We start from the raw sequence: 26,159 nt of genomic DNA on the forward strand, positions 1-26,159 counted from the left end.
TTGGTTCACTGTAGGTTTAAGGCGAAAATACTCAGCAATGGTGTTGACTTATGAATTTGCACATGGTTTGTCTTAAAGCATATTCAAAACACCAGATATAGACATATAAACAACATTAAAAACAATTATTTTCACCACAGGGGTGTGCAATCTTTAATGCAATCTTGACACAAAGTGAAAAAAGTTGAAATCTGTTAGTTAGAATGATAGAATGGGGCATAAAACTACCCGTCGTTGAAGAAACACCCATCTATATAATAACAATTTGATTATTTCGACAGCTAAAAAGAAACCTGTCTATTCTCACAGACCGTCTGAATGACTGAGACGTACATGAAATTCAATTGTTTCCGGCCCGCATTATCCATCATTTTTATTAGTGTGCCAGTGAGATAAGACTTAGTTATCTTTTCAGGGAATCCATTTGCTTCACTTGAGTAATGTCAAACGAAAGAGAAAATCTCGATCTGGGCTTGACGGCGCCACAACTCATGGGACACACGTCCCTGTCATTGATTAGAAACGGTTAAAGTGAGACGTGTTTGGGTTGGGTTGGGGAAGGTGCTTAGGCATTTATGTTATTTCAACATCATCAGATTAGAGTCACATTCAGTGGGTTGTTCCTTGAGAATTTTGCCAAGAAAAAATGAAAACACTATGACGGATTGAGATGAATGGGGAGCCAAATGAGCTGACAACAAAACGCCCCAGGCAATGCTTTACCATTCAATTAGTCTTTAAAAGGGCTATGGGGAGAATGGCTTCCTTCCATCAGTCCACATGAAAAGAACTGGTTTCATGCAGTATTCTCATTAGGGAAAGCTTTAGGGGGAATTCTCATTCATTAATCGCCACCCATCAGCCCACCCAGGTGTGCATTATCTTCAGACTTAATGAAGGAGGTCTCCCTCCACAGGTCACTTTCATACCTGTCAGTAAAGAGCAGAAAAGTCCTGAAAGTGTTACACCATGGTACTCATATGGACAATGCAGGTTCAAATCCAAATACATTTCACTACCAAAAAGGGAAGTTGATTTTTAACAATACATTACTCAACTTTCAAACTATTAAAGACAGCCCTATTGTGAGCAACAAGGTAATCGATTGAACATATTCGCTTCTGTTGAAGCCATCAGCCCACATTATGTTAACTTGTTTTTAAAATTGTGTTTAAAAGCTGAATTCAAGATGAAAAACTACAATGCTGTAGCTGTACAGAAAATTCGACCAATTAAAGTCAAAGTAAAGTCAAATTGCGCCATAAGAGCTTGCAGTGAACACCCATCCCATAAAGCACTGCAAGTTACATAATTGTAATCTCTATAATTGTAATCATAATTGTAAATGTGGTCTCCCTACACTCCCAAAATACTTACATTTGTGTATATGCATATTCCACAATAAACTTAAAATATTTAGTTTTTAGATTTAATCAACTTTAAATTAATTTAATAAGGCCTCATTTTAGATTTCTCCATATTTTTCAATATGATTATGTTGTTTGCAACGCTTGATTGGATTATTGCTCTTTCCCTCATTAAACCTGTTTAATACACAGTCCTGTACCTTTGTCTTTTTGTCCGATTTACAATACTTTTTTGCTTCAAAAGACAGTGTGCAATGTTGTGATTCAACTTGTAGCTGGTTGGTTCGGTGCATGGCTTGTAACACTTTAATGAAGACTTTTTAGAAATCCCCTATGGGAAAAATGAATGAACCAAGGAAACAACGCAACTGAAAAACTGGGCGGGCAGTAATGCACTCAATATTTCTAAATACGTAATATAGCAATGTAAAATCCCACCAGTCCAACAGCACACCTTTACTGGGTTTAGAAGACATTTTATGAGCCTAGGGAGACAAAATCTACTGCAAATCTATCATAAAAACTGATAAACACACAAGACATAAAAATCACATTAATGCATTGTGGCATGGGTTGGTTATGTTTTAACCTGCGGGTTATAAACGACTCGGCAGGCTGATAAGGATACATGTCGCCTTAGGCTCACGTTTTCCCAACGCTAACGGCATCGATGGGAAAAGTCAACAGCAAAAGGCCAGACTCTGAAACTAATGACAGCCAGCAGCACCTGCCGAGCACAGCACCACCTTTCCTCATTTCTACTATGAATCAATTGGGTTTTTTTTTTTTTTTTTTTTTTTTTTAATTATGCCAAGATGATGATGTATGCCCCCCTAATAAGACATGAATGGAAAATGAAAGGTCGGTGTTAGCTAGATAAATGACCACCATTATTTCACCAATCGGAGAGAAGCCCTCTATATGTTCTAATTTGAATGATAATAAAATTCTGAAATGCTTTGTCCTAGCAGGCCACTTTCTCCATGATAAGCAGCTTGGCAAGGTAACCTTGTCCGGTAACCCAGGCTATTACGGGCTTCTGAGAGTTGCTGTGCTTCCAAATGAGAGGTACAGAAAATAAATCACAGTTCCCCACGAAAAGACAATAGTTACATGACAATACAAAAACTAGCTTTAGCTTTTATAGATCTTGAACTTCAAACTGTGCTTAACCCTGGGTCTTTTTAAATCCCAAACTAAGTCCACTTTTAACCCTGGGCAAAGAAACATTCAAACTAGCAATTCTGAATGAGTTAGCAGCAAAGACATACAGACGTGGAGTATTAATTAAACGTAAAACAGCCAGAGTAGACTTTGATGGCATTCTATTTTAATAGAAAAGGTCACATGTCCACCAGAGCTGAATTTTGGATGATTTTCAAATTCCTTTTCAATTCCTGAATTTGAATTAAAGTAGCAAACAGGATGCTAAATTTCAATTCAAATTATAGAAAGCAGAATTAAAGTTGATTGAAATTCAAAGAGTGTTAGTATTTTTAAGTAACTAAAACTAATAAAAATCATGTTTTTCATTTAAATAAAGCTGGAAAAAAAATATGACTAGATAAAAAAAATTGACAATTCACAAAAAAACAAAAAATATATAGAAATGTTGCACTATTTCTCTTGGCAAAGAGCTAAATTTGTTTTTAAGTTGTTTTTATTTAAACAACTAATAAAAATGACAAAAGCACAAAATTACAAACTAAAATGAAAATATAAAAATAAAAGCCAATTTAAAATATTGCTAAATGCCATGATATATAGATAATGCTATAGACAGATAAGAGAGAACCAGTTCTTCAATTCTGAAATTTACCCAGCCATTGTCAAAAGCGGTTTTCATTCAATCATTGCCTTGACCTCATAAATATGCTAATAAGAACATTAACCTAGGGTTTTACAAATTTATAGTGTAAAATCTTGAAACCAGACCATCCACTATCCCAGGAACAGTCGAAATATAAAACGTGAAACAAGATAAACCACTGTACAATAGCTGACAATTTCAAGTTTGAGAAGCCCAAAAAAGAATGATCGCTATTTTAAGCCATCAAGACAGAGTTTTATCTCACATCCCTGATGTTTGATGTGTCATTCGACGTTTGAAGTCTTGGCTAATGTAGCTGACACACAAATCTCTGATTAACCTTTTTCACAAAAGACGATTCGGTGCAACTTCCTCCCTCTGTGATTACATAAGAGGATTTCCCAGAGCAGATATTCCTCATTCAGCTTTATAATGGCAGTTTGAACAAATGAGGTGTCTAGACAAACAGTCGGGTTGGGAGAGGGAACCAAAAGCATGCTGCATTTCCCATGAGCTTGGCTGTGCATCAATGAAAACAATCTTCAAAGCCAATTTATTTCACACTAATGTGTTGTTTCACCGCATGCGAACCATCATTAGTGTTTCGGATCCTAAATAAATAGTGTATTTTTAGCCTGTTGGAAGAGAGGTATAGGATGGCCATGCAAACATAAATAATAAATCACATTGTCCTTGTCTTAAAATGCATCTGAAAAGCAATGAAATGTGATAAACTGTTTCATCCGGATATTTGTGGCAGTCACTTTCGAGATGATAGCACGACTATATAAGTTACTGATAGCACTGCAGACTGAGTCTCTGTGGGTCTACAGCTCAGGAAGAAAGAGGCCAAACAAGTCGATCCTATATTGTAACTCAGCAGCAGTCCCAGTCGAAGATAAGTACACGTCTGGTGCAAGACTGTCAGGAACTGAAACACAAAAACACAACCCTCTGTGTCTGTCTTTGCTGACCAGCAGTATTTTCTTCCTTTATGTCCTTTTAAAACCAGCTCCATGTCCGTTCTCGGCACTGTGGTTTTTACTGCGTTTCTGAGAGCTGCCACACACATCCTGCTCTAGTTCAAACCAGTTAACTCTCTTATTAGTGGTGCTTTCTTATGCTCACTCCTGTTATTAGGGATTTTAACCCCAAGTGTTATGCTTTGGAACAGAACTCACTGCACCACTGTGCTCAAATAATACTCAAATAATGTGGCTTTTTTTTATTAGTGTCAATTTGAGACTTATGATTTTCACCTAGGAGCAACTAGTAAGTAAGTAAGTAAGTAAGTAAGTAAGTAAGTAAGTAAGTAAGTAAGTAAGTAAGTAAGTAAGTAAGTAACTAACGGAGGGAGGGAGGGAGGGAGGGAGGGAGGAAGGGAGGGAGGGAGGGAGGGAGGGAGGGAGGGAGGAAGGAAGGAAGGAAGGAAGGAAGGAAGGAAGGAAGGAAGGAAGGAAGGAAGGAAGGAAGGAAGGAAGGAAGGAAGGAAGGAAGGAAGGAAGGAAGGAAGGAAGGAAGGAAGGAAGGAAGGAAGGAAGGAAGGAAGGAAGGAAGGAAGGAAAATGTAAAACTAACTAAACTGAAAGAAACAAACTTACAAACTAAAGAAAGGATGTTTGCCAGAAATATTACTGGTACTCATTTATGAGCAGATAGGTGTAAACAAACTACATTTCCCATAATTCTCTGTGACAGGACCAGATAAAATACACCAAGAACATTTTTTTTTGTGGCTGTTCGTTATATGTCGTAAGTGGTAAAAAAAAAAGTTAACTTCATGTTAACTTTCATGAGATGGAACTTCACGAGGAACACAGCACAAGGAGCCATCTATAGCAACAAGCAACAACACTGAAAGCAATGAATTGATGGACAATTAATTATGCAGTTTATTTAAATGTACAGAATAAAGACACAAATAATTTGTTGCTCCATAGAAATTATCCTAGTTCCATGTGCTACAATAAACTATTGAAATATGTTGTACTGAAATAGTGTGAGAGAGAAAAAGAGGGGGGAAAGGGAAAGGTTTGAGAGGCATGAAAATGTATGTGTGTAGTGTGTGTATGTGTGCACACCTGGGAACAGTGTGAGAGATGATGGAGTGGATGAGAAAATGGAGGCTGGCGCTGAGGGCGCAGTTTTAGCTCAGAAGAATAAAATTGGTGTCCGGTGAGCCAGATCTTCCCTCCAAGCACCGATCAAACAGTCAGCTAATCCCTCACAACTAACCATCAATAGAATACAAACATTTACCACAGCCAACAAGCAACATTCAAGAACATACACATGCAAAGTAAGCCTTATTAATGAATACATTAATATTTAAGCATGTTTGAGCATCTGTTGAAATTGGTTGTTTACTTTTTACTTGCAAAAAAAAAAAAAAAAGTCTAGCCAGTTAAAGGGATAGTTCACCCAAAAATTTTTATTTACTTTCCCCTCATGTCAAAACATCTATGGCTTTCATTCTTCTGTGAAAAAAAAAATGTTTTAAAGCCATCACTGGTGTCAAACCTGACAAACCGTCTTGAAGCACCATGCAATAACCAGCTTAACCACAAGATTTGTTTATCTAAACCAAGTAAAGACTCGTTTATGAATGTTTATGTATATTTCTAAAGAAAATATCTCTTTATGTTGAAACATGTCATTTTGTGGTACAGTATCTCTGCTTCCTATAGATTTTCTCATTAGGTATATGCATGATCATTTTCTTCGCAAGAAATTTGAGTGAAATTGTCCATGACCTCCCTCACTCTCTTTTGAAAGCGCTTCAGTTCCCCTCACTGAACATCATTCTCAATTAAAAGGAATGAAAAGCCTTTAAAAAGCTGAAGGCAGCAGAACATGAATTGGTTCACATCATCAAGATTGATTTGTCACTCAAAAAAAGGTGCGTTCCCAGCCAACAATGGTTCCTTTTGAGCACATCAAAGCTGAGTTCCCCGCAGGACACAATAGTGTGGTGCGCCTGTTTTAATCTCAAAATTGCTGTTCTGATGTTTTCAAAAAACTGTCTACTTTGTCACAAACTTCACACTTCAGTCCATACCTTCCAGTCTTTTACACCTTCTTCTGAATCACAAATACACTCTCAGCTTTACACAAAGCACCAGGGATGGAAATTAGCACCAGCCACCAGCCAAATGCTGGTGATTTTGTGTTGTGGCTGGTAAACTCGCTTCACCTACCAGCCACCGTGGCGGGTAAATAAAAGTAGCATGCGGTTTCACCCTGACACTTTTAGGCCCCGTTTAAACGATGGGAAAACGCAGATATTTCTCTGCATTTTGGCCTGTCATTTACACGAAAACGCCGTTTTTATCCCAGAAAACGATTGTTTCTAAAAACTCCGGCCAAAGTGGAGATTTCTGAAAACGCCAGTTATATGTTGTCGTGTCAACTGGGAGAAAGGGGGTTTTAGGTTCTCTCTTGTCGATTCTGAGGATTCTGATTGGCTTGCATGCCTTTATCCTTCTCGCTACACTGCCGCCTATTAGGTTTGGCATAGTTATGATGGCGCTCGACGGCGTATTTATGATGGTTGTGTGCACGATGTTATTATTGAAAACGGAGGGGGGGAAATATTCGTTTCTCTAAATACCCGGCTATGTGTAAATGTGGCCTTAGAGGAGGCACATCTAACGGCTTAAGTATTGTAGATCTTGTAGTATTCATTTTCACATGCAGTTACACATTGTCGGTTAAAAACAAGAAAGTGGCTGGTAAAAACTTTGAGTGGCTGGTAGATTTTGGAATCCACCAGCCACAGTGGCAGGTGGACAAAAAAGTTAATTTCCATCCCTGCAAAGCACACAAAATATTTATGACTCCACTTCTCTGGCATAGTACACTAGAAATACTTCTTTAGACAGGCAGACAAATTATTTGTTAACTAGCATATTTATGTTTTGGTTGCAACATAAAATTGACTACAAATGTTAAATCTTGGATATTAATATTTAATCTGCCCCCTTTCCCAGTTGCTTAACTGATTTTCTGAAACCAATAGTAAACTTCTCAAAAATATTAAAGCAAAAACTTATTGTAACTCAACTCTAAAACTATATTGATATTACTGTAATCTCATTGAAATTCTCCCTTCCATTGGCAAACATATAAGATATATTCTACATAGCGTAAGTAAGTCTCTTGAAGTGATACAATAACTGTGTGCATATCAAAATTTAAGTTGTTATTGGAACTCGCTGCACCATTGTTTTACAGACATTAAAAATACCTCAAATAATGCAGTTTGTTTAGGAGAGTTGTGCTATTATTTTTCATATGCAATCTACTGTCTTAAAATAATTCCCAGTCAATAAAATGCATGAAACAAGAATACAAGGACATTTTGTGAATTAGCTTTTTTGACTTGAGCCCTGTAATGATGCAATAGAAATTAATTAATGAATTAGTTATTCTAATATCATTTAAATTATGGCAGAAGCGAATTTTGTACAAGATAAAATACACACACACAAAAAAAAAATGTACACGGCACGCACAATGGGCCTCATTCATGAAACACGAGCAGAACGAATTCTTGTGTAAATCGTGTGTAAAGTGGTTCTGGCGTAAATTTTCGGATTCATTAAAATGTTCGTATTTTCCAAATGTTAGTTGGTACGAAAGAAATCTACACCTGCTCCCAACCACGTGTAAATAGTGCGTTTAACATCCGAACGTTTTGCTCATTAATAAGGCTGCATTTTAATTCACCTAATCGGGGACATATTTACACAGCATTTTGAAAAAATAGCTATTATATTAATTACATAAGTTTTTTCTTTTTACTTTTATTATAAGAGCCAGTAATAGCATCTGCAAACGGAACACTTTAATCACATAATTAATTGCTCAATACGGCTCGGCTATATTTTTTCGAAGTGAACTCGTTTTTTGCAGTCGAGCTTCATGTCGAACCATTTTCTCTTCACTTCTGGGACTGTTCGATTAACAGATGAAACTCCAGTAACTGCATCTGTAATATCTGCCAAGCTTGCTTTTTTTAGGACCTGATACGCCACTATGTACGCTTGAAATAACAGGCGCTGTAGGCTTTTAGTGCATGTGCGCGTCGGCGGGTGTAACGTTATTGCGCTCAGAAAAGAGCCCGTTAGAACAGCGCATCAGCAGCGAATGACATGTTTAACCGGCAAGGCTTTAAAGCACATGCAAATAATTAATTTTTATAAACTACAGTGTCCCGTTCCTCTGCATTTCATGTGAATATACGTCGCGCTGTACAGTAGGCTATGTTGAGACGGAGGCGCCAGAACTGCAAACTGATAGAATGCACGATCCTACGATATTTATTCAAAAGCAGATCGTGGAGACATTTTAATCATAATATTTGACATAATATTTGACGGTGCCCAGGGCCCCTTAGATGTCCTGGGCCCCTGGGCAATTGCCCAATGGTTAATCCGGCCCTGTTATGTGGCGTTTTGAATGAACTTCTGATAATAAAATATTATCTGATAATGAGAATTTTTTATTTTTCATTCGCTTTTAAGAAGACATGTTGAAATCCTTCGTTTGGTGTCATAGTATGATGCCCATATATAGTTGTCAGTCGGATTTAATGGGCGGGATTTATGGTAATTGAGAATGAGCGTGAACGCGCGTCCCATTTACGACAGATTGGAATTCATAACACACACACACACGTTTCACTATCACATCTGACGTTTACGAAGTATTTGTGAATTAGGAGAAGAATTTTCGGGAAGGTCTCTTTACGCGCAGATCACTCACATATTTACTCGTATATTTACGAATGTTTCATGAATGAGGCCCAATGTGCATATTTTGCTCTTCGTCAAATGTAGAGTTGGAAATCGAAAATCGACACATCCAAAGCGACACACAGGAAGTTGCCTCTCATATTGTATAGAGCGCAATACTGAAATGAGTTCTCTTTTTGCACACAAAAATGCCAAAATATCCTCGTAAACACGTTTGTCTTAAGTGAACGTAAACATTTGACAAAGAAAATGCATGTGTAACACTTAAAGTGACAGCATTATTATTTTTTATTTTACTAGCATTTACTTGTCTTTTATAACGCTTGAAATATATATTTGTTAGGCTAGTTGTATTTTCTATAGTATTTTTAAACCATATAGTTCCTAGTGAAAGTGTTCTTTAGACTTGATTTTATTCATGGTATTCAGCTATAATTAAATTATTTAAAAATAATACTTAGAATACATTTTTTGTTACTTTATTTGAATCGAAATTTATCCCTAATCGTATGGCAGTAGAAATGTAAACAACTACTTTACACAGGCAGACAAATAAACTGATAGAATTAACTAGCATAATTTCTGCTTTGAATGCTATATAAAATGACATACAATCCCTTCTAATTGCTAACAGATGTGATATATTCTACATTGCTTGAGTCTCTTAAAGAGACACAATAGCTTTGTGTTTTTATGGATTTTGATCTGTTCCTCGCACAGTTCGAGAGTCTTAGTAATTAACAGACTTATCATATGGTGTGGTATGGAGCACTTTTATGATGCCTTTATGTCCATAAAATATAAAATATATATAAAATAAAATAAAAATCACCTGTTGGCCTCCACAGAAGAAAATGAGATTGAGCAAATGACAGCATTTTCATTTCTGGCGAAACTATTCCTTTAAAATAGAAACAGCTTCTATAGAATGTGAATCAGCATCTTCAGGGTCAGGCCAGCGAATCTCATCTACATCACAGACAATATTGCACTGCAGCTCAGGCCAGACAACGGGAGGAAAAGCTCCTGTTTGCCTCATGAACTTCAGGCAAGACTCCAAGGTATAATGTTCTCACAAGCCGCCTCCACTGCCTGCAAAAGACTGCTCAATAAGCAGATTTCTATCACATATTTTCCAGCATTCCATAAAGAAGATCAACTACAGTATAAGATCTCATCACAGACAAATTTTATCCTTGAGCTTCCTCTCCTGCATCTTCTAATTTGAGCAATTTCTGCATTGTTTGGATTCGAAGCCAATTAATTCAGTCATCTGTAGCTCTTTTTATTCATCCTGAAGTTCTGCCTGTACAAATTCACTTACTAGCATTCGCATGGTGAGACGGCTAGTTAAGTGTACTTAGGTTGTGATGGTTTTTGAATGCTAGTGCTTTCTACGTGATCAAATGCTGCATAGTTTTGAAAATAAGGTTAAACAGGTTTACAATGTGTGGAACAGATAAATAAATGTTTTTAGTTTTGATAAATGACTCGTTCTTTTAGTTTGACCAATTTTATTGCATAAGCAATTGAGAAAAATTTCCACGGACTGCAAAAGCATTATTTTGGTAAAACTCTAGCACATTAGAACATCTCAAAAGTTAATGGTTAAAAAGAGCTATGCCAGCAATTCCAAAAGTATTACGGAGTATTTATGGTTGGATTAAATCATGAGAGATGATTATGTAAAATTTCTCATACTACAAAAGGGTCATAAATAAACTGGAGGCGTTCATTAGCGCTTTGGCGTTGTAATGTATGGACCTCGCGAGTTCGATAGGAGGGTTAGTTAGCCAGCTCTCAGCATGATGCATCAGTCCAGGCTGCCGTGCTCAGCGCTAGATTTGAAACGTGTCAGAGGTAATGGGAAATATCGTCTTATGTTTTGGCTATCATGACTTGCAGTGAGTTTAACTCCATCAAAGGTGCAGTGCAGTGTGAAGAGAGAAAATGCTCTCTATCCAAGATTCACGATGAGGCAATTCCCATCGCATTTCATATCGAATAATATTATGTTGCAGTTGCACGGAGTACATGATGCTTCATATCTTCCACTCAAGGTTTAGAATGCAGCCGCATGAAAATACATTACAATGACAGTAAATATCTAAACAGGGTTTTACAGAACGTATCTATTTACAACAAAAGACTTACACATGGGACACGATTCCACCCATCATTCATGCCAGCTATATGCTGATCCACTTCATTTATTTTCATTCATTTTTAATGGAAACACAAGAACAGCTTTTCGTGTTGCAGCATGCTGAAGCGTGTGCATCTCTCCCTAGAGAAGGCAAACAAAGTCATCTCAGCAGGGTGCCGAAATTTATTTCACCCTGTCCTTTCTCTATGGCCCTTAAACTGCAGCTCTACACCCCACTGGGGCGTTTTTGCAGAGGATCAGAGGGAGGCAGGGCCTCCTTCAAAAAATTTGGTGAGAAAATAATTGGCAGTACAAATTTAAAACAAAAAGTATGAGATCAAAACACTCTAAAGTAACACTGTTTAACAATGACACCAGAGAATTTAAGATTCATAAGACTTGTAAACAAAGACTGCGGTGCACTATTTACATCTTAACTTATGAAGTAATGTCGTCATTTACGTCTAGGGATACATCAACATTAACATTCTGGCTGATATTAATAAGCAGGTGATTATTTTTATGTTATGCTCAATGGCTGAAAAAAAGCATTTTTATTTTGTCTAAAATGATAAAAAGTCAAAATCAATCATTTGAAATGCTACAAATGATTTTAGGCATCACATCTACAATGTAGGAAATGGAAAAAAATTTATTCCTTTTGAGATTTGCTAAAAATTACATGTAAAGTCGGCATGAAATTAAAATGTTCTCGAATTTGAATGTTACTAATCTTTTTGAGCAATTATTGTGAACATTGTGAATGATTAATGCATGCATGTACGACCTTGTCATTTTTAATCAAATGTCATTAACTCAATCTTAGACTTGGATTTTTTTGGTGTGAACTTGCCTTTATTGCTACAATTTATGCACTGATTTTTTTGGGACAATTTGTGGATTGATGACATGCTGGAGTTCTCCAATTATTTGGTCCGCATAAACCCCACCCCTTTCTTACAATCGACTGCAAGCCCATATTAAGATCTGCCTCCATCCAATCAACAACCAATGGATTGAACTAAGTGCCTGCCCTAGAATCATTATTATTATTTTTATTTTGATAATCTGTTTTCCACTCAGATGTACGTCACAATTCAGAAGAGCAAGAGCTGTCGCTACTCCACTTCACTTTACCGCAACTTTACTAATTCACTAATTTAAAAACAATAGCATTGTTAAAGTGTTAAAGATTAACTTTAAGTGAGCATGACAGCAAAGTTAATCTAAATGTTAATTATTAAACTAAACATCCAACATGCACAATTAAATATCCAATATCAGCCACATAATAAATTGAAAGTAACTAATAAGCTAATGACCGATATATATATTGTAATGCTTCCCTAATGAGATGATAATTCGGTTCTGAAGATGGTGAACACACAGGGCTATATCTTAAAAGCTTCTGTGGCCAAGAACAAGCTCCGGCACAACAACCAGCACCATTTTAGTAGAAAAGAGTAACCAGAGAGGATAACTTTGCCTCCTAATTTCAGAAGTCCAGCGCAAAGGCTGTGCATTTTTCTTCGTGTAAGAGTGACAACAGAAAGGGTGTGACTAGCATTCAAAGACAACCCACAGAATCAGTGCATGGCCCATTTCTGTATCTCACTTTTAACCTGCCCAGCAAATAGAAGGGGAAAGCAAGCAGAGGGAGGGGTCGCGACCCTGGCTCCTCTAGTTTTGAGTGGCTTTGGTTACTCCAATGAATATCAAGGGCAGATCAGTTCCATTATTCATCAGCCAGCTGCTTAAAAGTGCCTACATTTACACATATATTGGAGAAGACAGAGTGAACTTCCTGTCCTCTCTCCCGCCTGTAATATTGCCTCATTCTGAGTTTTGTTATTGTGGGATCTTCACAAAAACTGGCACCCCAGAGGCGTTGTATGCATTTGTGGGTGGCAGAAGATTTATAAACATAGGACAGCCAGATCACATTTACCCACTGAATTATTGAACAGGGATTTTATGAGTTTCTCCTCTCTCTCCATCACATTTTCTGTTTGGCAATGTCATTCAGAGTTTACCGAGTTGCCAGCTGCCTAAATGATCTCAATATACTGAAAGATGATGAATTCTGAGAGAACTAAGTACTACAGTGTTCAAACTCAGCACATAATCCTTAGTTACTGGGTTGATGATGTCGAGCATCCGAGTTTCCATTAGAGTGTTTGTAGAACTGCTCACCTCACTTATCATTCTGTAGCCGAACTGCAGCTGTGTGGTGTCAGGTGTTTGAGTTTTGGGGCAGCATGTGCAGGCTTTTTTTCCAGCATCATGCCAAATCCCACACCCAGTTGGTCATATTTTATTTTAGCTAATCAATTGCTTTTTCTTGTCAGCCTTCTGCTAAATTGCATAGCAGTTTGTTAACTTATCTGGCCAATTGGTTAACTTGCTAACCGTAACCACAAACAAAACGTAAACCTGTAAGAAATTTGTTAATTTTCAGAACACAAATGAAGATCTTTTTAATGAAATCTGAGAGCTACAAAATAATTAGGCTAATCTCCAATGCAGGTTCAAGCAACAACGTTTGCTCTCGCGTCCACAACACGCATCTCGTGAACGCACGTTAGAGATTGTAAAAAAAGAAGAAAAGTAAAATAAGGGTTTTTTGTTTTGTTTTTCGCAAACAAAGCACTCGTGTTGCTTTATAACATTGGGGTTAAACCAATGGAGTCGCATGGGTTATTTTAATTATGTCTTTATACCTTTTTGGGGCTTGGTAGTTGAATAGGTTGTCAATGGAAACCTCTCAGATTTCATTATAAATTATTTGTGGTCTTCATTTGTATCCCGAAGATGAACGAAAGTCTTGGAGGTTTGGAACGACATGATAATTAATTAAATCATTTGTTAAACTAACCCTTTAAGTTGCAAACATTATTTTATAGGGGTGTAAGAAAATATGTGAATAACGCGATATGTTTGCCGATACTATATCGATTCTCAAAAACACTGTATCGGTATTTATTTATTTATTTTATTTGTTTGTTTGTTTTTTGTTAACATCCAGGATTCGTGTCAGTGGCTTTTTGTTTAAACCCTACCGCTGGATGGCAGTGTTATCTCTTGAACCATGTACTTTCTTTTGTTAAAGACTTTAGAAATGAAAAACTGCACTGGAAAATTGTGGCTGCGATTAGTTATAACAACTTAAAATTTGTTGAGATAACTTAAATATCCAACTTAACTAAACTAAACTAAAGTTAACTAAACTTAATATTTTAAGTCAAGCATGAACACATACTTTTTATAGTGGAAACAATGTTGGATTTTAAGTTGTGATAATCGCAGCAAATTTTTTTTACAGTGTGTGTGGTAATGTATATAAATAAATTATATATATATATATAGATAGATAGATAGATATATAGATATATAGATAGATATATATATGCACACACACATCCAACTCAAGTAGTTGGAGCGGCTTAGAGTAATCAACTTAAAAATGTGTTTATGTTACTGATTATTAGGTTCCTCTAACTCAATATAGCTTGTTGGTTGAAAATAATTTCAATTCAATATTTTCAGTTATCATAACTCCAAGAAATTGATGCAAACTGTTGCGTTAATTTTTTATGTTGAGCCAACATTATTTTTTAGAGTGCATGGGGTTTAGGGCTGCTTCGACGCTTACCGGTATGATGTAAGCAATCAGTTATCATAACTCCAAGAAATTGATGCAAACTGTTGCGTAAATTTTTTTATGTTGAGCCAACATTATTTTTGCAGGGGTCTTGGCCTGCTTCAGCGCTTATGAATGTATGTGCTTTTCACTTTCGCCTTTGTACGTGTGATCACAAATTCAGTCTATAACTTACAGACATCTGGGAGCAGCTATCTATATGCAAGACCTCTTTTGAATGTATGCTTGCTTTTCACTTTCAAATTTGCGACCATGGGTACTCCTCTGTGTATAGGGAACAGCAGTACGGAGTGCACAATGAAATTTTTACAAGATGAGATATTTGTCACTGACACTTAGAATCTGTTGCGCACCAAATACTATGCCATCGTCCTGTCAGTCATCTTATCTCTCCTTACACTTGATACGTAATAAGTGAAATCTGAACCCTGCTGCACTGTGACTCTACAGCTCATGCTGTATGGAGCAAAGCAGATGCTTTCAGTTTATAATTGCAGCGTGCACTAGCGTCCGTTATCCAACTGAACTAAATGTTTTTTATTTCAATAAAAAAGCAAAACGGCAGTGGAGGCGGTGCCGTGGTGGGCAAGTAATGTAACGTACAGCTGGACACTCTGTAACACGGGTAACACAGACTACCGCAGCAAGCCTATTCGATAAGTTCGCAAAATATACGTCATAAACACTGTCTAATCAGGTTGTTACATTATCCTTATGCCTTTTGTTTCATATAGATTCTGTGTTAAAAATAACTATAAGCCAAGCGAACCAGGACTAAATGTATCATTTTCTTTTTTGGCCCGAACCAAAAGAATCAAGAGAAACAAACTACAAGTGTAAAGACACCCTAACAAACAATAAACAAAATAATTTGAAAAAAAATTAACCCACACACGCAGAATTAAACAAGCCATTCCATCAACATGACAAATAAATTAACAGGCATGCTAATGACACCGGCTTCTCACCCCCCAGGCGGAGTTCATCAGCCCAGGTGTTTACTCCTCTTAACATACTGAGCGGAGCATGTAATTGACATTCATTTGAATAACAATAGCACCTGTGAGTTTGATTATATGGATGCCAGCCATCACTCCCGGCACTTGATGAAGCCATCTAACCTTTAGACCATCGAATCCCTTATCGAAACCAAGAGATGTACCAGCCGCTAATACTGCAGCAGCTCAGTCCTAATGGAAGATAGCTTGAAGCCTGTTGACAAAGCATTTGAGAGCAGGCCCTAATGCTGTGCCTCATTAGGATTACCCAGGGCCTGAGCCCTGGCAACATCACTCATGGCGGCCGTCATGACAACAGGAGACTGCAGAGCTGTCACAGAGACCCGGCTACAGCCAAACATATACTTCAGGAGGAGCTGGAAAATGAAGCGTGCGACAAAGGAGAGAGAAAGAGAGAGAGAGAAAGGGAGGGGAAAAAAGAGAACAAGGGTTGATATACAGTCTATCACTTTCCCCTAAATAAATCCTCACAAGGGCAGACCGGCAGTGTCTCTTACCGTGAGACGGTTCAGATAGCTGCACAATACAGAGGCAGGGTTTGAACTGTCCCCAATGGCTAATAAATCTCTGCATCAAGACAACGCTGCAACATGAGCTAGTTTATCCAAGCACTGGTCAGTCCAGCAAAGACCGGGTTATCGTCTCAGGGCTTTTCATCGCACGGCCCAAAGGGAATCGAGACGGCAAGATGCCGATGACAGGATGTAGTTACGGCCTCCATATCTTATTCATGTGGTCAGATCCCACCTGGGACTTGAGGTCGTCTAGAAACATCTATTTGCCACCATTGTTTTTTTATTTATAGTGTACCCCAGGGGATGTACCAGACCAGACAACCATTCCAGGAAGAGTAAATACAATTCAGCGCTATCCCAAAATTAGCGAAAATTATAAGTACAGTGCCTCGAAAAAGTAGGACTTCCATAATAGGCTTGTTACGATAGCCGGTGTTGCAGTGTTCAGCCGCAACACCGGTTACATCACTTGCCCACCGCGGCACCGCCCCCAATGTTTTTGAATTTTTTTCTATTAATAAAAATAATTTTGTTCAGTTAGAGAACAGACACTACAATTACAAACTGAAAAAAAAGTGTCAGCTCAATTCAGCGTGAACCAAACAAGAGTCGCAGCAGGAGAAGATTTCACCTCACTTCGCTCATTTCGCCTCACTCTTGTCTTGACTGACAAGACGACGGAGGAAGATTTGGTTTCAAAACTAAATGTAAGTGCATTTTTAAGTAAGTTTGTCATTATACTGTTTTGTTGTTGTGTTTTTCATTAAGAATAATAATGAACCCACCCTACCATATTGGGACGCACAATGCATCTTTCCTCCAGGTGCACAAATTGATATTCAGCAATGCCTATGTTGCCGAACACGATTTCACATTCTCAAGCGACAAAAATATCTAGCAGAAATCAGAAGCTGTGGTCATGCACGGATTCAAGGTTGGCCTGTCAACACTTTTTGTCCACGGGAAGGGAGGCACTCCAGAGAGGGCATTTGCATGACTTCATTGTTTTCCGCCGTGAGTCATTTGAATGGCACAGGGGGAAGCATTAGGACACACTCTATGGGAACGAGTGCCGGGCAACAGCTGCCTTATCTTCTCTCCATCGCATTTTTTTAGAAAGCAAAACCATAACGGCTGTGCCACGGTAAAGGAGATGTCATCGGAATGGAAACGAATTTGACAGTTGCGAATGAAATGAGGTGAAAAATCAAAGTCACATTCTATTTGTCCGTGCGGCTGCCTGGTCTGAGATCAGTCTGAGCACATCTGGATGTGTGTGTGTGTGTGTCTGTGTGTCTGTGTGTCTGTGCTTCCAAAAGCTTGAGCGCCTGCCCACTCATATCATCAGCAGCAACACACTAATAATTCACAACAGATATAGCCCGTATCAAATCAAAGATGAAAAGCAATTTACGACAGTAATCACTGCCGATCATTGAATTCCTGGCTTCAGAATTGATTGGTGCTATACACTCGAAACATTCCCCTCACAGGCTGGAAATGGAATTTCACACAAAATGTCTATTCTCAGGATTAATCCGTGTTTTCCAGGCCAACCGTGATGTCTATTCTGCCAAGCTTGTTTGTTTGCGTGCACGTGCGTTAGCATAAACTCAAAGAATCACTGTAGTCTGTTCAAGAGGCCTGCGTTCTGCTCCGAGAACAGCCTGCATCTAAAGAGCCCTAAAAGCGGAACGAGGTACGGCAGTTACATCTTACATGGTGCCGGTCAGGGAAAACAAGCAGGATGGATGAGTCTATTCACAAGCTGTCCATTAGTTTTCATTAGTCTGTTGTGGGAACCTGTAGATTTATTGGACAGATTTGCCTCACATTAAGTCCTGGGGGCTTCCGTCTGATTGCGACACTGAACAAAATAGTGATCAGCTCACGCTCGTACGCCTCATTTTTATCCCTCCCAATTCCACGTCAGGGAGAAAAGCCTGCCCGATGAGGCCCACCATTACCCTTGATCTGATTCATTTGATTTGGACCTGTTCGATCAATTTAAAAAAATTCAAATTTCTCTTGTGACGAGGCCATAACTACACCACGGTCGCATGCTTGAGTAAGCGTCCTTGAGGGGCTCCTCAAAGATTCTACTCACACTAGTAACAACAATCGCAACATGGCAGCGCTAGAAATGAATTTTCTTTGGTTTGGGTTGAGAATCACAACTCATGCCCTGCACTGACCGGCGTGGCTAAAGACGAAGTGCTTTTATTGATTAAACAGATATCGATATAGAGGAGGACATAAAAGAAAGTGCAATCTTGACTAATATTACCCTCCATTCATATACACACTTTGCACAAGCTGACAAAACCCTCATAATATTCATTACTCGCCATGCCTGCGTTTGTTGTGACATTGACACATTATGGTCTTGTTTACGACGGTTATGGTGACAGAAAATCGGGCGTTTCATGTATCAAAGATATGATATTCTTGACCGCATCCACCCAATATTTAAAGTGCAAACAGAAATGATTAATCTGATCACCATGGAGATATTGGATTCCTCCGGCAGTCTCCAATCAATACATTCTTTTCTCAAAGGGGAAATTTGGAGATTTCATTAACCCACTACGAAGCTCTTGACTGTGGTGGTTGAACCATTACACAAGGTGAGAAAGGGCAAGACCATTCTTTTGGCCTAATCACACATATTTCCTTCCGCATGTCTATACTTCTTTTTGGGGGGCTGTACTTTAGCAAAGCGTTGACCAGGATTTATGGAGCAATAAACCGAAATGTATTCAAAAAAATGAATGGGCATTTTTTACAGCTCTCCACTGGTGATATATACTGCTTTGTTCAAATATGTTTCATCTTTCTTTTCTACAATATTTTGTAATTAATATCGGTTTATCTTTGTCGACCGTATGGCCTGCAAGCAACTCTGCAGTATTGCATGGTTTATTCATGTTGAATTTGTTAAATATGGTTGCAAGCCATGCAGATCCATTCTTAACATGCCATTGTATGCAGAATATCTGAAAGCTTTGAATTACTGTCTCCAAGGAAACTCCCTGTTCACTTTTGTAATCAGTCATTAGTTATTTCATTTTCCATTTATCAACAAGCCCTGTGATTCATACAACACCCAAAGCGTCGCTGAGAATGAGTGTTTTAAATCAACATTGAAACTAATTTTACAAATCTCCTTTCTCATTTGTTTTTCTATGTGTACAGTCTCACACGGGAATATGTGTGGGCTTCTGCACTGGAGTTCCTCCCAAGTCCTCCTAAATTTGTATTCGAAAGGACCTCTTTTCTTCTGAAATGCTGTTGAGTTTCCAAAGAAAGTCCAAAGACAAAAGCCTCATTAGCTAAATGTGTCAAACTTGCGTGTGATGTGCAAAAATTAGCTCTAACGCAAGGGTAGAAAATGTGAGATGACCTTGTTGGTAATAAAACTAGCTCCTCTGTTTTATTTCTTCTAATTTTATGGCTTGGGAAGCAAAACTTTTGAAGTTGGCAAATATGCTCAAAGTTTTAATTTGTGCAATGGACAGTATGAACAAAGCGTTTTATTGTAGTTTTGTAAATTGCCGTCGAGTGCTATTTAAACTCTTTCCAAATCATGGATACAAGAGACAATACAGTCCCTCACAATGTCAGTGTTTTTTTCTTAACCTTGCAGCCAGCATTTCCGTTCCTCTTGTCTTTCATTGATTGATTATACTCTGCCCTCACCACAAACCCACCAGACAGGGATAAAACACAAATGATTTTTATGCTTTGCCACAGTGAGGATCTGTTCAGCAGGCCTTTCATTAAACTATTTTATTCAAGAAGAATGCCCTCAAATCAATGACATTAAATTCAATTTATTCGTGTATTCTTTATTGCAGTTCTAATTCTGTCTGCGCAATCTGATGTTCATCCTAAAGCTTCGTCCCAAAGGTACTGAAATGCGATTAAAAAAAACTGTTTGTTCAGTATTCTGTTCTATATTGTGTTATAAAACTGATTCTGTTACAGAATTCTGGTTGGTCAAAAAAACGATATGCTGTATTTTTTCCCTCAATGGAATACAATAAAACACAATAAAAAACAGTCCACACACCTCATTGTAATGAGAGTATTCAAGACACGCAATAGCTGACATTTTAATCCTTAAAGGAGAACTTCGGTCAAATTTAACATTGAGCTCAATTTTTAGGAAATTTGGAGTGCTGTCAATACAGAGAACAACGACAAAAATCGGTGTTGCCTACACAGTGTTATCCTCTTTTTAAAAATTGCACCCTATTGACTTGAATGGGGCAAGTTTTAAACTTAACCAGTTCTTAGTCTTATCATCCTTGATGTGTCATACAAGTGCCCAGCCATGTTGAGTGATTCCTTTAGAGTGAACACGGTGAATCTGACTGCATTAGATGTGAAAGATATTAATAAAAATTATGTTAATTCAACAAGCGCACATACCTGTATTTACTTCCTGTTTTCGGTCGAAGTCCACAGTAGTCGACTGTCGAGTTCACGCGCGTGATCATAGGTAACTAAGATGATTTTTTTTTTTTACAAATATCCATCAAAGCTGATATTCTCAAAACACCACACAGCACCATCTTTGGCTGACAGCTGACAGTCTAAGTCTCCACTGTTGCTTAGTTACCTATGATCACGCACGTGAACTCGAAAATCGACTACTGTGGACTTCGACCGAAAACAGGAAGTAAATACAGGTATGTGCGCTTGTTGAATTAACATCATTTTTATTAACATCTTTCACATCTAATGCAGTCAGATTCACCGTGTTCACTCTGAAGGAATCACACAACATGGCTGGGCACTTGTATGACACATCAAGGATGTTAAGAGGATAAAAGCAGGTTTAAAACTTGCCCCATTCAAAGGGGACCTATTATGCAAAATTCACTTTTGTTTTTGAGCATATTTATTGTGTCTACCCTATTGTGGTCAAATCCATCTACGGTACTCAGTCTGTTATTTTCCCCCTCAATCAAAATTTTTTTTTAAATGAAAACAACATTCATTATACTTTGTTCATTTTCAAATTCAAACTACCCTATATCTAAGTTAATTAATAGAAATACACTGATTCTCAATTATACTTCGAATAGCACAATAGCACACATGCTGTACAAATTATTATGTCAACTGACGTTATATATATTTATTTATATATTTAATTATATTACTTATTATTATTACTTATTATATACTTTTGCAACTGCTTAGCTTTTCTTATTTAAATTGATAGCATTATAAAGAAAGACCTTAAATCACTCTACAAAGAGTTTTCACCCAGAAAGAGAAACAACAACTAGAAATGTCTCACTACAAGGCACAGATGTTGTTGAAGTCATTTTGTCTCCTCTCCTGGTGGAGAGATGGAATTACCCATCCTTATGTGTTCATACATCTTTCCTTCTCCAGATGACCGGCCCTCCCCACTGGGATTGACACCTACCATTTATTCTCATTTTAGGCTTTCTTCAAGACATACAGAGCTCCTTAGTGAGGTATAACCAGCCTGGCTATCAGCAGACTGTGACGTCCGAGCTATCCTGGAGCTCTGAAGCTCCCACTGTGCCAAGCCATCAGCGACGGCCAGCATCAGAAGACTGATGCTATACCATCATGCTGTGGGAATAAGCGGCAACACATCAGATCAGTCCATCCTCGGTGAGGAGGGTAGAGAGGAGCCATTTGTCATTATCAAATGCCTTTTAATTTCAGCGTCTGATTTATGAGTTTCATTCTTCAAAGTAAGACGTTTATTGGCAGAGTTTTTCTATTCTGTGGCATTTAGTTTTCATTAATGCTGCATTGAGGCCCTATGAGTCACAGCTAGGCCTACTCAGATCTCTCATCAAATGACTAATTTATTTATAATTTACATATAATTTGTACAGCATAGGTTCTATTCAGAATTGAATTGAGAATCAGTGAATTAAATTTCGACTGAAGGATGAAAATAGATGTATAATTAGAATTTAACAAAGAAGAACGAATGCATGTTTTCAGTATAAAAAAAACATGAAATGGTATCATACAAACAACAAGGATATTTAGAAATACAACAAACATGTTCATTTAATTTTAACTTTAAATTATGTTATCTGAAAGCAATGTTCATTTAGTCTTGCTGCTGTAGGCCTATAGAAAAAGTATAATCTGACTGGCTAACGTTATAGCTATTGTCTTGTGATTTGTTTTTAGCCTACTGTCATTTGAGCATTTAGGTTTTTAACTTAACTATGCAAGACTAAAATACCTTATAAATACATTATAAAACAACATCCACACCAACAATTAAACACAAAGCGTGGTAGACAGGCCACCAACTGGCAAGAAATTCTCAATTATTTCAACAAAACATTTCAAATGAATGTCTGCTTTTGTTTACGATACAGAGCTAGACACGCAATATTGATCAGAACGAAGCGAAACGATCAGAATAAACTCATGTTTTGTTTATCTAACAGCACGGCAGCAAACCGTGTACAAAAAATAACCGCGAACTTACCGAACTCCGCTAATTCCGTCCACCTCGTGCACCTGCTTCCTTCGCCGTTTCCGGTACCCGGTAAAATTGGTAGCTCCAAAGTTTTTACAAGGTAGAATTCAGTTGAGACGAGAGGGTGCCTCCTTCACATGCTCAATCAATGTGCTGTGCATGCAGGGTGCCACGTGCATTTATTTGCTCCCAAGTCTTTTCAGTTTTGAGTTCATTCAGGGGGGTCTCATGATTTTTAAAGCTACCATTCCCTACCAAATAAATATTTTAAATAGAACTCATGATTTGAAAAGGGTCCAATTTTTAAGATACTAGGCTACTCTCTACTTATTGAATACTGTGCAGTATACACTGCAAACTGCATAGTCACCATGAAATCAAAATGCACAATTTATTTTTATGGAATTTTGCAGTGTTTACTATAAATGATTTATCCATGCACATCATTATTTTTTAATAATTCATCAGCCCTTCAAATCTGTAATAGACTAAATGAAGTCCTGCCCTATATTTTTTCTCATTCAAGAAGCTGTTTTACTCAGATAGGCCTTTTCATGCCAGCTTTAAAAAAAGTAAGTGAAATAGTACTCAAAATAAATATTTTAAGCTGCATTGTTGACATCTGACCTCATCAGAAAGATTGTGTAACTTGTAAATTAAACTGGTTATTTTGCATTTGTAATCCACTTTGTATCTTAAAAAACAAACCAAAATTTGACTAATAAATCCCATACTGTGCACACTGGCCTATATATACTATTCTATTATTAAAGTTCTTTGTCGAATTCTTTGATAGGGCTCTTTTGCTCACCCATACAACTAAGCATTAATGTTGATATGATAATGTATGATGATAATGTACTATTTCCTTTCATGATTTATGTATGCACAAGTGCCAACAAAGGTCTCGGCAGATTCCAACAGGCGTTCTCTCCAAATTCTCATATCTATACAAACATGCCTTGGGCCGCATTGAATATGCAAGTCATATTAAAACAAGCTCCCTTAGCTTTGTAATGCATGGCTTCACTTGCTCTTTGCTTGTCTTGGGAGACAGTGTTTTGGTTTTAAAAGTTTTCTCTTTTCTGCACTTTTTTTGTGCTGCTTAATTCATTATAGCGATTTGCAACACCGCGCCAAAATCTACAACAATCTACTTGCTCCAGTATCCTTGAATTAGTCTAACCCTTTTAATGTTGTGTTTTTCTTTGAGTTTATTCATTCTCCTGACATTAATATTAAATATTAGTCTTTGCTGAATTAATTAATTCCCCCAAGAAAGTAATACGCCATTCTCGCAGATGGAGGCAGAGCATTGGTGTACCGCTGTTTTACACAGCACCGCGGAATAATGATCCCTAAAAAAAAGTTTTTAAAAAACTCTTTGTTCTGTGCAGAACAAACAGGTCAGGAAGCTGCCATCCTGGGCCAAGGTTATAAAGAACCCCATAGGTTTGCAACAACATAAGGGAAATTGCAATGCAACAACGGCTGAGCCGTAGCAGACTACTAACCTAAAAAGCTAATTTGATTCATTTTCCAAACAGCTGAATGGAACCTCTTTCAGTGACTCATTTGTTTACCGTCCGTGACTGAAGATCCACAATCACTGGAAACCATCTAGAATGAGAAGAGGTAAAAAAAAAAAAAAAAAAAAAGAGCATCACTGGTGAAATAGACTGTGATTCAGATTGCTCTTAAAGCCTTCTGATTGTGTCGAGAGACCTCGTCTCCACTCAGGAACAATCTCGGCAGCACAGGAGCGTTCCAGTTCGGGGGTGGCATCTAAATTGCAAACAACAGACACAATCAGCAAGGAAATGGCCATTTCCTGTGAGTCAGCCACCGTGACAATTCTCCTCTGATAGCTACTGTTACAGTACAATGAGCAGGCATTGATGGAGATGCGGGCAGGGAAAACAAACCCTCAGTAAGTCAACAAGCTCGTGCGGTTTGGGATGGTCAGTGGAGGAGAAAGGGGTCCGGATCACCTGTGGGGTTAGCAGGGCCGATGCAGGACCAATTGCGGGCTCTGATTGGGCCAATTTAACATGTCTATGCAGCGGGAAGGTAAACAACCCCCGAGACACGGTCAAGGGTGCGGACACACCTATGGACTGTGGCAACTTTAAATGGCATTTTAGAAATCTCATCAATCTTTTTGATTTCACAAATCCCATCAGTTCATCGCATTCCGTCGGTGTGATCAGAAACATATGTTATTCGCATTTGCGCTCATTAGATCAAATAGGAGAAGTTCCAGAATGATATCGCACGGGATGGACTGATGTCGCTTTCCCACTGATGGCTTGTTTAATGTTTAATTTGGGTTCAGCGAGAGCTCCTGCCCAAGTGCTCTAGCCCTCAGTCACAGAGCAAAACAAGCATGTCTTTTCACTGATGGCTTTAATGATTGTCTTTCGGGCTTGTTGTCCGGGTAACCATTCCTTGTTTAGACGTGTTGTCATGGCAACAAAGATGGAAAAATCAGTGGATTGAAATTATATTTTTAGAAAATCACCAAGATGCTGCCTGAGGTTGATCTAAAGGGCTGTTAATTCTCGAGATCTGCGTGTGTGAAAAACACGAGGATGTTTCATTCTCTGCCACTCTGCAACCCTGAAATGTCTTTTTAAATAGACCATTAAAAAAAAATGGGGATCAAGACTATGCTTTTGTATGAACCCTTTAAATAAACTTCAGTTCAAAATGATAGATTTTCACCTTGATTATGTATTACTCATATGCTTGAGGCTTAGATTAATTTGTTGTTTGTTTTCATCAGAAAGCTTGAGCACAGCAAATAAAAGAGGGAAAAGTGGAGATTAGATAGATTTGTTGTGTTGCTATATAATTGCTCTTTCTGCATGAGAGGCTCGCACTCCTGAAGTTTTCCTGCTGTGGTCTTGAGAGAATAGTATAGCACTGTATAGTTCTTGCCTTAAACTAAACCTGGCTCAAATCTCTTCCCACATAGCTCTTTTGTTTTCTGTCAACACACCCACTACATCTGTCATGTTAAGCATTCTTCTCTCACTTCACTATTTTTCCTCTTTTCTCTGCGATTCACACTGTCTGCAACAGTGATGCATATTTGAGATTATCACCTTGAAGTCAACATGAGACACAGTTCACAACTCATTTTTACTTCTGCAAAAAAAATGGGATATTCTCTTTTCTGTACTTTGTGTCTTCCAATTCAATACCATTCTTAAAGGCACAGTATGTAATTTTTGCCACTAGATGTCGCTTATTCAAAACAAAGGCATGGCTTGATGATGCCGTGAATGAGCGAGCGGGTAATCCTGAGAGTTGTCGTCTTCACCTCCACAGCCAATGGAAAGCAATCTGACAGGACTCGGGCAGAAATCATGTTTTTATTGGTGAGCTAA

The 26,159-nt window shown here is 38.0% G+C and overlaps 1 protein-coding gene across 4 annotated transcripts in view; it reads right to left on the minus strand.

Annotated features, from left to right (window-relative positions):
- Positions 1-22,997, minus strand: part of unc5a (unc-5 netrin receptor A) — a 310,292-nt gene extending 287,295 nt beyond the window's left edge. For 2 of the 4 annotated variants that reach the window (XM_079629755.1, XM_079629753.1), the window contains exon 1: positions 22,777-22,997. The gene's annotated coding sequence lies outside the window, so the exon portion shown is untranslated. The remainder of the gene's footprint in view (positions 1-22,776) is intronic. The other 2 variants (XM_079629754.1, XM_079629752.1) reach the window with 2 other exon arrangements.
- Between the last annotated feature and the right edge of the window lie 3,162 nt (positions 22,998-26,159).

The sequence above is a fragment of the Phoxinus phoxinus genome, assembly GCF_949152265.1.
Source record: "Phoxinus phoxinus genome assembly, chromosome: 12".
Lineage (NCBI taxonomy): Eukaryota > Metazoa > Chordata > Actinopteri > Cypriniformes > Leuciscidae > Phoxinus > Phoxinus phoxinus.